The sequence below is a fragment of the Phyllobates terribilis genome, unplaced genomic scaffold (genome assembly GCF_046119375.1).
Source record: "Phyllobates terribilis strain yellow unplaced genomic scaffold, ASM4611937v1 Scaffold_512__1_contigs__length_1264483, whole genome shotgun sequence".
Classification (NCBI taxonomy): Eukaryota; Metazoa; Chordata; class Amphibia; order Anura; family Dendrobatidae; genus Phyllobates; species Phyllobates terribilis.
In genome coordinates, this window is record NW_027363272.1 from 423,228 (window position 1) to 436,898 (window position 13,671).

Genomic DNA, 13,671 nt, shown 5'->3' on the forward strand with positions numbered 1-13,671 from the left:
ACCTTGAACTGTCCTCCCACCTCTCCTCCTGCTCCCTCTTCGACCGCCTGCAATCTGGCTTCCGACCGCATCACTCGACTGAAACTGCCCTGACCAAAGTCACCAACGACCTACTAAATGCCAAATCCAAGCGACACTACTCCATCCTCCTCCTTCTGGACCTGTCATCTGCTTTTGACACAGTGGACCATTCCCTCTTACTCCAGATTCTCTCATCTCTTGGCATCACGGACTTGACTCTATCTTGTATCTCTTCATACTTAACAGACAGGACATTCAGCGTCTCCCACTCACGCACCACCTCCTCATCTCGCCCCCTATCTGTCGGTGTCCCCCAAGGTTCAGTTCTAGGACCTCTGCTCTTCTCCATCTACACCTTTGGCCTGGGACAGCTCATAGAGTCTCACGGTTTTCACTTTCACCTCTATGCTGACGACACACAGATCTACCTCTCTGGACCCGATATCTCCTCCCTACTAACCCAAATCCCACAATGTCTGTCCGCCATGTTATCCTTCTTCTCTGACAGATTTCTAAAACTCAACATGGATAAAACAGAGTTTATCATATTTCCACCCTCTCATTCACATCCTCCATCTGACCTAGCCATCAACGTCAATGGCTGTTCACTCTCCCCAGTCCCACAAGCTCGCTGTCTTGGAGTAACCCTGGACTCTGATCTCTCCTTCAAGCCACATATCAAAAGCCCTTTCCACTTCCTGCTGACTCCAACTCAAAAACATCTCCCGGATCCGTGCATTCCTCAGCAAAGACTCTGCAAAAACACTAGTGCATGACCTCATCATATCCCGCCTCGACTACTGCAACCTCCTGCTCCGTGGACTCCCTTACAACACTCTTGCGCCTCTCCAATCTATCCTAAACTCTGCTGCTCGACTAATTCACCTGTCCCCCCGCTATTCCCCGGCCTCTCCTCTCTGTCAATCTCTTCACTGGCTCCCCATTGACCAGAGAATCCAGTTCAAAACTCTAACCATGGCATACAAAGCCATCCACAACCTGTCTCCCCCATACATCTGTGACCTAGTCTCCCGGTATTAACCTGCACGCAACCTCCGATCCTCACAAGATCTCCTTCTCTACTCCCCTCTTATCTCCTGCTCCCACAATCGTATACAAGATTTCTCCCGTGCATCACCCCGAATCTGGAACTCTCTACCCCAACACATCAGACTCTCGCCGACAGTGGAAACCTTCAAAAGAAACCTGAAGACCCACCTCTTCCGACAAGCCTACAACCTGCAGTAACCACCGCTGCACGACCAGCTCTACCCTCACCTAATGTATCCTCACCTATCCCTTTTAGAATGTGAGCCCTCGCGGGCAGGGTCCTCACTCCTCCTGTACCAGTCGCTGACTCGTTTTGTTAAGATTATGTTAATGCTTTTGTTATGTATATCCCTATCACATGTAAAGCGCCATGGAATAAATGGCGCTATAATAATAAATAATAATAATAAAAATAAACAGACAATATCAATTCCCATAGGAAAAGTGGTGGAGGTTACAGTGGAATAAAAATACAATATCAATGCCCCTTTGATGAGCTGTGGTGTACAGAGTGTTCTTATCAGACAGTTTAATGCCCCTTGGAAGAGACGTGGAGGTCACAGTAGCTTATCAAGACTGTTTTAATGCCACTTGGAAGAGTGGTGGAGGTCGCAGTGTATTAAAAAGACAATATCAATGCCCCTTAGAAGAGTGGTGGAGGTCGCAGTGGAATAAAAAGACAATATAAATTCCCCTTGGAAGAGATGTGGAGGTCGCAGTGGAATAAAAAGACAATATCAATGCCTCGTGGAACAGACTTGGAGGTCACAGTAGCTTAACAAGATGGTTTTAATGACCCTTGGAAGAGAGGTGGAGTTCGCAGTGGAATAAAAAGACAATATCAATGCCCCTTGGAAGAGTGGTGGAGGTTACAGTGGAATAAAAAGACAATATCAATGACCCTTGGAAGAGTGGTGGAGGTCGCAGTGGAATAAAAAGACAATATTAATGCCCCTTGGAAGAGTGGTGGAGGTCGCAGTAAAATAAAAAGACAATATCAATGCCCCTTGGAAGAGTGGTGGAGGTTACAGTGGAATAAAAAGACAATATCAATGCCCCTTGGAAGATCTGTGGAGTTCACAGTGGTTTAACCAGAAGGTTTTAAGGCACCGTGGAATAGATGTGGAGGTTACAGTAGCTAAACAAGATGGTATTAATGCTTCTTGGAAGAGTGATGGAGGTCGCAGTGGATTAAAAAGACAAAATCAATGCCCCTTGGAAGACTGGTGGAGGTTACAGTGGAACAAAAAGACAATATCAATGCCTCGTGGAACAGACTTGGAGGTCACAGTAGCTTAACAAGATGGTTTTAATGACCCTTGGAAGAGTGGTGGAGGTCGCAGTGGAATAAAAAGACAATATCAATGCCCCTTGGAAGAGTGGTGGAGGTTACAGTGGAATAAAAAGACAATATCAATGACCCTTGGAAGAGTGGTGGAGGTCGCAGTGGAATAAAAAGACAATATTAATGTCCCTTGGAAGAGTGGTGGAGGTCGCAGTAAAATAAAAAGACAATATCAATGCCCCTTGGAAGAGTGGTGGAGGTTACAGTGGAATAAAAAGACAATATCAATGCCCCTTGGAAGATCTGTGGAGTTCACAGTGGTTAAACTAGAAGGTTTTAAGGCACCGTGGAATAGATGTGGAGGTTACAGTAGCTAAACAAGATGGTATTACTGCTTCTTGGAAGAGTGATGGAGGTCGCAGTGGATTAAAAAGACAAAATCAATGCCCCTTGGAAGACTGGTGGAGGTTACAGTCGAATAAAAAGACAATATCAATGCCTCTTGGAAGAGCTGTGGAGTTCAGAGTGGTTTAACCAGACGGTTTTAATGCCGCTTGGAAGAGACGTGGAGGTCACAGTAGCTTATCAAAACTGTTTTAATGCCCCTTGGAAGAGTGGATGAGGTCACAGTGGATTAAAAAGACAATATCAATGCCACTTAGAAGAGTGGTGGAGGTCGTAGTGTAATAAAAAGACAATATCAATTCCACTTGGAAGAGATGTTGAGGTCGCAGTGGAATAAAAAGACAATATCAATGCCTCTTGGAAGAGCTGTGGAGTTCAGAGTGGTTTAACCATGCGGTTTTAATGCCCCTTGGAAGAGACGTGGAGGTCACAGAAGCTTATCAAGACTGTTTTAAAGCCCCTTGGAGGAGTGGTAGAGGTCGCAGTGGAATAAAAAGACAATATCAATGCCCCTTGGAAGAGTGGTGGAGGTTACAGTGGAATTAAAAGACAATATCAATGTCCCTTGGAAGAATGGTGGAGGTTACAGTGGAATAAAAAGACAATATCAATGCCCCTTGGAAGAGTGGTGGAGGTTCCAATTAAATAAAAAGACAATGTCAATACCCCTTGGAAGAGACGTGGAGATCACAGTGGAATAAAAAGACAATAGTAATGCCACTTGGAAGAGCGCTGGAGGTCGCAGTAAAATAAAAAGACAATATCAATGCCCCTTGGAAGAGTTGTGGAGGTTAGAGTTGAATAAAAAGACAATATCAATGCCCCTTGGAAGAGTTGTGGTGTTCACAGTGGTTTAACCAGAAAGTTTTAATGCACCATGGAATAGACGTGGAGGTCACATTAGCTTAACAAGACGGTTTCAATGCTTCTTGAAAGAGTGTTGGAAGTCGCAGTGTATTTAAAAGACAATATCAATGCATCTTGGAAGAGTTGTGGAGGTTACAGTGGAATAAAAAGACAATATCAATGCCCTGTGTAAGAAACTTGGAGGTCACAGTAGCTTAACAAGACGGTTTTAATGCCCCTTGGTAGAGTCGTGAACGTTGCAGAGGAATAAAAAGACAATATCAATGCACTTGGAAGAGTGTAGAAGGTTACAATGGAATAAAAAGACATTGTCAATGCCCCTTGGAAGAACTGGGGAGCTCAGAGCGGTTTAACCAAACGGTTTTAGTGCCCCTTGGAAGAGACGTGGAGGTCACAGTAGCTTAACAAGACGGTTTTAATGCCCCTTGGAAGAGTGGTGGAGGTCGCAGTGAATTAAAAAGACAATATCAATGAACCTTGAAAGAGTGATGGAGGTCGCAGTGGAATAAAAAGACAATATCAATGCCCCTTGGAAGAGTGGTGGAGGTTACAGTGGAACAAAAAGACAATATCAATGCCTCTTGGAAGAGTGATGGAGGTTACAGTGGAATAAAAAGACAATATCAATGCCCCGTGGAAGAGACGTGGACATCACAGTAGCTTAACAAGACGGTTTTAATGCCCCTTGGCAGAGTGGTGGAGGTCGCAGTGGAATAAAAAGACAATAACAATGCCCTGCGGAAGAGACGTGGAGGTCACAGTAGCTTAACAAGACGGTTTTAATGCCCCTTAGAACTGTGGTGGAGGTTACAGTGGAATAAAAGACAATATCAATACCTTTGGAAGAGTGGTAGAGGTCGCAGTGGAATAACCTCACTGGTACATGCTCTGCATAACTTATCTGCTTGCCGTGTCTGCTGTAATCTAATGCTCTGCTTGGCTGATTCACCTCACTGGTACATGCTCTGCATAACTTCTCTGCTTGCTGTGTCTGCTGTAATCTAATGCTCTGCTTTGCTGATTCACCTCACTGGAACATGCTCTGCATAACTTCTCTGCTTGCTGTGTCTGCTGTAATCTAATGCTCTGCTTTGCTGATTCACCTCACTGGTACATGCTCTGCATAACTTCTCTGCTTGCTGTGTCTGCTGTAATCTAATGCTCTGCTTTGCTGATTCACCTCATTGGTACATTCTCTGCATAACTTTTCTGCTTTATCTGTCCCAATCCATTCAATACCCACATATGTCTGTCCCTTCCCCACTATAGATCTTATCTGATTTTTAGAGGTGCTAAACTGCAGAGACTAGAGTCCTAGCTCTGTGTTTGATCACCCAGCCATCTCCTGGTGAGACGACCCGCTGCTAATTTAGCCATATGCAGCTCCCACAATGCCCTTCACCTGATAGTTTAATGTGCCCTATATATTTAGAAGCTCTGTAAGGGGTGCACTTGTGCTGGGGTGTGCACGCGTCTTCTTGTGCAAAGTGGCTTCTGAGATAAGTGGCAATTATTTCAGAGGCAGTAAGTCAGGGCAGGAGTCAGGTAACCAACACTTTGACCACTTACTCTCTTTTAACTATGTTAACGCTTGCTCTGTCTGCAACAAACTTTCCTTCATCCACGATCTTTTCATTACAAACAAACTTTCCTTCCTCGCCATCACTGAAATCTGGCTCACCCCCTCTGACACAGCCTCCCCAGCTGCACTTTCATATGGCGGATTCCACCTTTCCCACACCGCCCCCCCAACGGCAAACATGGCGGAGGCGTAGGTTTTCTCCAATCAGAACACTGTGCTTTCACCCAAATCCTACTGCCACCCTCCGTTACACTCCCATCTTTTGAGGTGCACTGTGTGCGCATCTATTCCCCCTCCAACCTCCAACTCGCCGTCGTTTATCGACCCCCAGGGCAAGCCACCACCTTCTTAGACCACTTCACCACCTGGCTGCTTCACTTCCTCTCCACTGACATCCCCACTATCATAATGGGTGACTTCAACATCCCCATTAACACTTCCCACTCGTCTGTCTCTAAGTTCCTATCTCTCACTTCCTCCTTCGGACTCACTCAATGGTCTTCCACACCCACCCACAAAGATGGCCACACACTGGACCTCATCTTCACCCACCTCTGTTCCCTATCTAACCTCTCTAACTCACCTCTCCCTCTCTCTGATCACAGCCTACTTACATTCTCTTCTCTCTCCTCCCCGGGGCAACAATCCCCACTCCACAAACTTGCATACCCTCACAGAAATCTCAAATACCTTGACTTACAATCACTCTCTGAATCCCTCCTCCCTATTACAGACATAAATTCCTTACACGATGCAGACGTTGCTGCTGCTTCATATAACTCCACAATAGCTGCAGCTCTAGACTCAATCGCCCCTCTCACACACACCACATCTCGCACATTCAACAGGCAACCCTGGCACACTAAACTTACTAAAGAACTAAGCCGGGCCTCCAGGGTTGTTTAGGGTAGATGGAAAAGGTCTCACTCCATCGAGCACTTCATCGCATTCAAGCAATCCCTCACTAATTTCAAGTAAGCACTCACTACAGCAAAACAAACCTACTTCTCATCTCTCATATCCTCCCTATCTCACAACCCTAAACAGCTATTTAACACTTTCAACTCTCTCCTTCGTCCCACAGCACCTCCTCCCTCTTCTCTCATCTCAGCCGACGACTTTGCCTCATTCTTCAAACAGAAGATTGACACCATCAGACAAAACTTTTGCCTAAAGTCCACACAACCCGTCCTCATATCTATTCAAGCCTCATCCTCCAAACCCCACTTCTCCACCATTACAAAAGGTCAAGTCTCCTCTTTACTCTCCAAATCACACCTCACCACCTGCGCACTTGACCTAATCCCATCCCACCTCATCACTAACCTCACCACAGTCTTCATCCCAACCCTTACCCACCTCTTCAATCTGTCACTAACAACCGGTGTTTTCCCCTCATGTTTCAAACATGCCGCAATCACACCCATCCTCAAAAAGCCCTCCCTTGACCCTTCCTCTCTGACTAGCTACCGTCCCATATCACTCCTCCTCTTTGCCTCAAAACTACTAGAACAACATGTCCACCTTGAACTGTCCTCCCACCTCTCCTCCTGCTCCCTCTTCGACCGCCTGCAATCTGGCTTCCGACCGCATCACTCGACTGAAACTGCCCTGACCAAAGTCACCAACGACCTACTAAATGCCAAATCCAAGCGACACTACTCCATCCTCCTCCTTCTGGACCTGTCATCTGCTTTTGACACAGTGGACCATTCCCTCTTACTCCAGATTCTCTCATCTCTTGGCATCACGGACTTGGCTCTATCTTGGATCTCTTCATACTTAACAGACAGGACATTCAGCGTCTCCCACTCACGCACCACCTCCTCATCTCGCCCCCTATCTGTCGGTGTCCCCCAAGGTTCAGTTCTAGGACCTCTGCTCTTCTCCATCTACACCTTTGGCCTGGGACAGCTCATAGAGTCTCACGATTTTCACTTTCACCTCTATGCTGACGACACACAGATCTACCTCTCTGGACCCGATATCTCCTCCCTACTAACCCAAATCCCACAATGTCTGTCCGCCATGTCATCCTTCTTCTCTGACAGATTTCTAAAACTCAACATGGATAAAACAGAGTTTATCATATTTCCACCCTCTCATTCACATCCTCCATCTGACCTAGCCATCAACGTCAATGGCTGTTCACTCTCCCAGTCCCACAAGCTCGCTGTCTTGGAGTAACCCTGGACTCTGATCTCTCCTTCAAGCCACATATCAAAAGCCCTTTCCACTTCCTGCTGACTCCAACTCAAAAACATCTCCCGGATCCGTGCATTCCTCAGCAAAGACTCTGCAAAAACACTAGTCCATGACCTCATCATATCCCGGCTCGACTACTGCAACCTCCTGCTCCGTGGCCTCCCTTACAACACTCTTGCGCCTCTCCAATCTATCCTAAACTCTGCTGCTCGACTAATTCACCTGTCCCCCCGCTATTCCCCGGCCTCTCCTCTCTGTCAATCTCTTCACTGGCTCCCCATTGACCAGAGAATCCAGTTCAAAACTCTAACCATGGCATACAAAACCATCCACAACCTGTCTCCCCCATACATCTGTGACCTAGTCTCCCGGTACTAACCTGCACGCAACCTCCGATCCTCACAAGATCTCCTTCTCTACTCCCCTCTTATCTCCTGCTCCCACAATCGTATACAAGATTTCTCCCGTGCATCACCCCTACTCTGGAACTCTCTACCCCAACACATCAGACTCTCGCCGACAGTGGAAACCTTCAAAAGAAAACTGAAGACCCACCTCTTCCGACAAGCCTACAACCTGCAGTAACCACCGCTGCACGACCAGCTCTACCCTCATCTAATGTATCCTCACCAATCCCTTTTAGAATGTGAGCCCTCGCGGGCAGGGTCCTGACTCCTCCTGTACCAGTCGCTGACTCGTTTTGTTAAGATTATGTAAATGCTTTTGTTATGTATATCCCTATCACATGTAAAGCGCCATGGAATAAATGGCGCTATAATAATAAATAATAATAATAAAAATAAAAAGACAATATCAATTCCCATAGGAAAAGTGGTGGAGGTTACAGTGGAATAAAAATACAATATCAATGCCCCTTTGATGAGCTGTGGTGTACAGAGTGGTTTTATCAGACAGTTTAATGCCCCTTGGAAGAGACGTGGAGGTCACAGTAGCTTATCAAGACTGTTTTAATGCCACTTGGAAGAGTGGTGGAGGTTGCAGTGTATTAAAAAGACAATATCAATGCCCCTTAGAAGAGTGGTGGAGGTCGCAGTGGAATAAAAAGACAATATCAATTCTACTTGGAAGAGATGTGGAGGTCGCAGTGGAATAAAAAGACAATATCAAAGCCCCTTGGAAGAGTGGTGGAGGTCGCAGTGGAAAACAGAGACAATATCAATGCCCCTTGGAATTGAGGTGGAGGTCGCAGTGGAATAAAAAGACAATATCAATGCCCCTTGGAAGAGTGGTGGAGGTTACAGTGGAATAAAAAGACAATATCAATGACCCTTGGAAGAGTGGTGGAGGTCGCAGTGGAATAAAAAGACAATTTTAATGCCCCTTGGTAGAGTGGTGGAGGTCGCAGTAAAATAAAAAGACAATATCAATGCCCATTGGAAGAGTGGTGGAGGTTACAGTGGAATAAAAAGACAATATCAATGCCCCTTGGAAGAGCTGTGGAGTTCACAGTGGTTTAACCAGAAGGTTTAAAGGCACCGAGGAATAGACATGGAGGTCACAGTAGCTAAACAAGACGGTTTTAAAGCTTCTTGGAAGAGTGATGAAGGTTACAGTGGAGTAAAAAGAAAATATCAATGCCTCTTGCAAGAGCTGTGGAGTTCAGAGTGGTTTAAATTGACGGTTTTAATGCACCTTGGAAGAGACGTGGAGGTCACAGTAGCTTAACAATACAGTATTAATGCCCCTTGGAAGAGTGGTGGAGGTCGCAGTGGATTAAAAAGACAATATCAATGCCACTTGGAAGAGTGGTGAAGGTCCCAGTGGAATAAAAAGACAATATTAATGCCCCTTGGAAGAGTGGTGGAGGTTACAGTGGAATAAAAAGACAATATCAATGCCCCGTGAAAGAGACGTGGAGGTAACAGTAGCTTTTAATTCCCCTTGGAAGAGAGGTGGAAGTTGCAGTGGAATAAAAAGACAATGGCAATGCCCCTTGCAAGAATGTTGGATGTTAGAGTGGAATAAAAAGACAATACAAATGCCCCTTGGAAGAGCTGTGGAGTTCAGAGTGGTTTAACCAGATGGTTTTAATGCCCCTTGGAAGAGATGTCGATGTCACAGTAGCATAACAAGACTTTTTTAATGACCCTTGGAAGAGTGGTGGAGTTCGCAGTGGATTAAAAAGACAATATCAATGACCCTTGGAAGAGTGGTGGAGGTCGCAGTGGAATTAAAAGACAATATCAATGCCCCGTGGAAGGGACGTGGAGGTCACAGTAGCTTAACAAGACGGTTTTAATGCCCCTTGGAAAAGTGGTGGAGGTTGCAGGGGATTAAAAAGACAATAACAATGCCCATTGGAAGAGTGGTGGAGGTCGCAGTGGAATAAAAAGACAAAATCAATGCCCCTTGGAAGAGTGGTGGAGGTTACAGTGGAATAAAAAGAAAATATCAATGCCCCTTGGAAGAGACTTGGAGGTCACAGTAGCTTAACAAGACTGTTTTAATGCCCCTTGGAAGAGTGGTGGAGGTCGCAGTGGATTAAAAAGACAATATCAATGCCCCTTGGAAGAGTGGTGGAGGTCGCAGTGGAATAAAAAGACAATATCAATGCCCCATGGAAGGGACGTGTAGGTCACAGTAGCTTCACAAGACGGTTTTAATGCCCCTTGGAAGAGAGGTGGAGATCGCAGTTGATTAAAAAGACAATATCAATGCCCCTTGGAAGAGTGTCGGAGGTCGCAGGGAATAAAAAGACAATATCAATGCTGCTTGGAAGAGTGGTGGATGTTACAGTCGAATAAAAAGACAATATCAATGCCTCTTGTAAGAGCTGTGGAGCTCAGAGTGTTTAACCAAACGGTTTTAATGCCCCTTGGAAGAGACGAGGAGGTCACAGTAGCTTAACGAGACTGTTTTAATGCCCCTTGGAAGAGTGGTGGAGATAGTTGTGGATTTAAAAGACAATATCAATGCCCGTTAGAAGAGAGGTGGAAGTCGCAGTGGAATAAAAAGGCAATGTCAATGCCACTTGGAAGAGTGGTGTAGGTTACAGTGGAATAAAAAGACAATATCAATGCCCCGTGGAATAGACATGGACGTGACAGTAGCTTAACAAGACAGTTTTAATGCACCTTGGAAGAGTGGTGGAGGTTGCAGTGGATTAAAAAGACAGTATCAATGCCCATTGGAAGAGTGGGAGAGGTCGCAGTGGAGTAAAAAGACAAAATCAATGCCCCTTGGAAGAGTGGTTGAGGTTACAGTGGAATAAAAAGAAAATATCAATGCCCCATGGAAGAGTTGTGGAGGTCACTGTAGCTTAACAAGATTGTCTTAATGCCCCTTGGAAGAGTGGTGGAGGTCGCAGTGGAATAAATATACAATGTCAATGCCCCTTGGAAGATTGGTGGAGGTTAGAGTGGAATAAAAAGACAATACCAGTGCTCCTTGGAAGAGCTGTGGAGTTCAGAGTGGTTTAAATTGACGTTTATAATGCCCCTTGGAAGAGACGTGGAGGTCACAGTGGATTAAAAAGACAATATCAATGCCCCTTGAAAGAGTGGTGGAGGTCGCAGTGGATTAAAAAGACAATATCGATGCCCCTTGGAAGAGTGGTGGAGGTCGCAGTGGAATAAAAAGACAATATCAATGCCCCGTGTAAGGGACGTGGAGGTCACAGTAGCTTCACAAGACGGTTTTAATGCCCCTTGGAAGAGAGGTGAAGGTTGCAGTTGATTAAAAAGACAATATCAATGCCCCTTGGAAGAGTGGTGGAGGTCGCAGTGGAATAAAAAGACAATACCAATGCCGCTTTGAAGAGTGGTGGATGTTACAGTTGAATAAAAAGACAATATCAATGCCTCTTGTAAGAGCTGTGGAGTTCAGAGTGTTTAACCAGACGGTTTTAATGCCCCTTGTCAGAGACGAGGAGGTCACAGTAGCTTAACGAGACTGTTTTAATGCCCCTTGGAGGAGTGGTGGAGATAGTTGTGGATTTAAAAGACAATATCAATGCCCCTTAGAAAAGTGGTGGACGTCGCAGTGGAATAAAAAGACAATATCAATGCCCCTTGTAAGAGGGGTGGAGGTTACACTGGAATAAAAAGACAATATCAATGCCCTGTGTAAGAAACTTGGAGGTCACAGTAGCTTAACAAGACGGTTTTAATGCACCTTGGAAGAGTCGTGGACGTCGCAGAGGAATAAAAAGACAATAACAATGCACTTGGAAGAGTGCAGAAGGTTACAATGGAATAAAAAGACATTGTCAATGCCCCTTGGAAGAGCTGTGGAGCTCACAGCGGTTTAACCAGACTGTTTTAATGCCCCTTGGAAGAGACTTGAAGGTCACAGTGGCTTAACAAGATGGTTTTAATGCCCCTTGGAAGAGTGGTTGAGGTCGCAGTGGATAAAAAAGACAATATCAAAGCCCCTTGCAAGAGTGGTGGAGGTCGCAGTGGAAAACAGAGACAATATCAATGCACATGGAAGAGTGATAGAGGTTACACTCGAATAAAAAGAGATTATCAATGTCTCTTGAAAGAGCTGTGTAGTTCAGAGTGGTTTAATCAGATGGTTTAATGCCCCTTGGTAGAGACGTGGAGGTCACAGTAGCTTATCAAGACTGTTTTAATGCCCATTGAAAGAGTTGTGGAGGTCGCAGTGGATTAAAAAGACAATATCAATGCCCCTTAGAAGAGTGGTGGAGGTCGCAGTGGAATAAAAAGACAATATAAATTCCCCTTGGAAGAGATGTGGAGGTCGCAGTGGAATAAAAAGACAATATCAATGCCTCGTGGAACAGACTTGGAGGTCACAGTAGCTTAACAAGATGGTTTTAATGACCCTTGGAAGAGAGGTGGAGGTCGCAGTGGAATAAAAAGACAATATCAATGCCCCTTGGAAGAGTGGTGGAGGTTACAGTGGAATAAAAAGACAATATCAATGACCCTTGGAAGAGTGGTGGAGGTCGCAGTGGAATAAAAAGACAATATTAATGCCCCTTGGAAGAGTGGTGGAGGTCGCAGTAAAATAAAAAGAAAATATTAATACCCCTTTGAAAAGTGGTGGAGGTTACAGTGGAATAAAAAGACAATAACAATGCCCCTTGGAAGACTGGTGGAGGTTACAGTCGAATAAAAAGACAATATCAATGCCTCTTGGAAGAGCTGTGGAGTTCAGAGTGGTTTAACCAGACGGTTTTAATGCCGCTTGGAAGAGACGTGGAGGTCACAGTAGCTTATCAAAACTGTTTTAATGCCCCTTGGAAGAGTGGATGAGGTCACAGTGGATTAAAAAGACAATATCAATGCCACTTAGAAGAGTGGTGGAGGTCGTAGTGGAATAAAAAGACAATATCAATTCCACTTGGAAGAGATGTGGAGGTCGCAGTGGAATAAAAAGACAATACCAATGCCTCGTGGAAGAGACTTGGAGGTCACAGTAACTTAACAAGATGGTTTTAATGCCCCTTGGTAGAGAGGTGGAGGTCGCAGTGGAATAAAAAGACAATATCAATGACCCTTGGAAGAGTGGTGGAGGTCGCAGTAAAATAAAAAGAAAATATTAATACCCCTTTGAAAAGTGGTGGAGGTTACAGTGGAATAAAAAGACAATAACAATGCCCCTTGGAAGAGCTGTGGAGTTCACAGTGTTTTAACAAGAAGGATTTAAGACACCGTGGAATAGAAGTGGAGGTTACAGTAGCTAAACAAGACGTTTTTAATGCCCCTTGGAGGAGTGGTGGAGGTCGCAGTGGAATAAAAAGAAAATATCAATGCCCCTTAGAAGAGTGGTGTAGGTTACAGTGGAAAAAAAGACAATATCAATGTTCCTTGGAAGAGGGTTGAAGGTCGCAGTGGAATAAAAATATAATATCAATGTCCCTTGGAAGAGTGGTGGAGGTCGCAGTGGATTAAAAAGACAATATCAATGCCCCTTGGAAGAGTGGTGGAGGTCGCAGTGGAATAAAAGACAATATCAATGCCCAGAGGAAGGGACGGGGAGGTCACAGTAGCTTAACAAGACTGTTTTAAATCCCCTTGGAAGAGTGGTGGAGGTCGCAGTGGAAAAAAAAGACAATATCAATGCCCCGTGGAAGAGTGGTGGAGGTTGCAGTTGAATAAAAAGACAATATCAATGCCTCTTGGAAGAGCTGTGGAGTTCAGAGTGGTTTCACCATGTGGTTTTAATGCCCCTTGGAAGAGTCGTGGAGGTCACAGAAGCTTATCAAGACTGTTTTAAAGCCACTTGGAGGAGTGGTAGAGGTCGCGGTGGATTAAAAAGACAATATCAA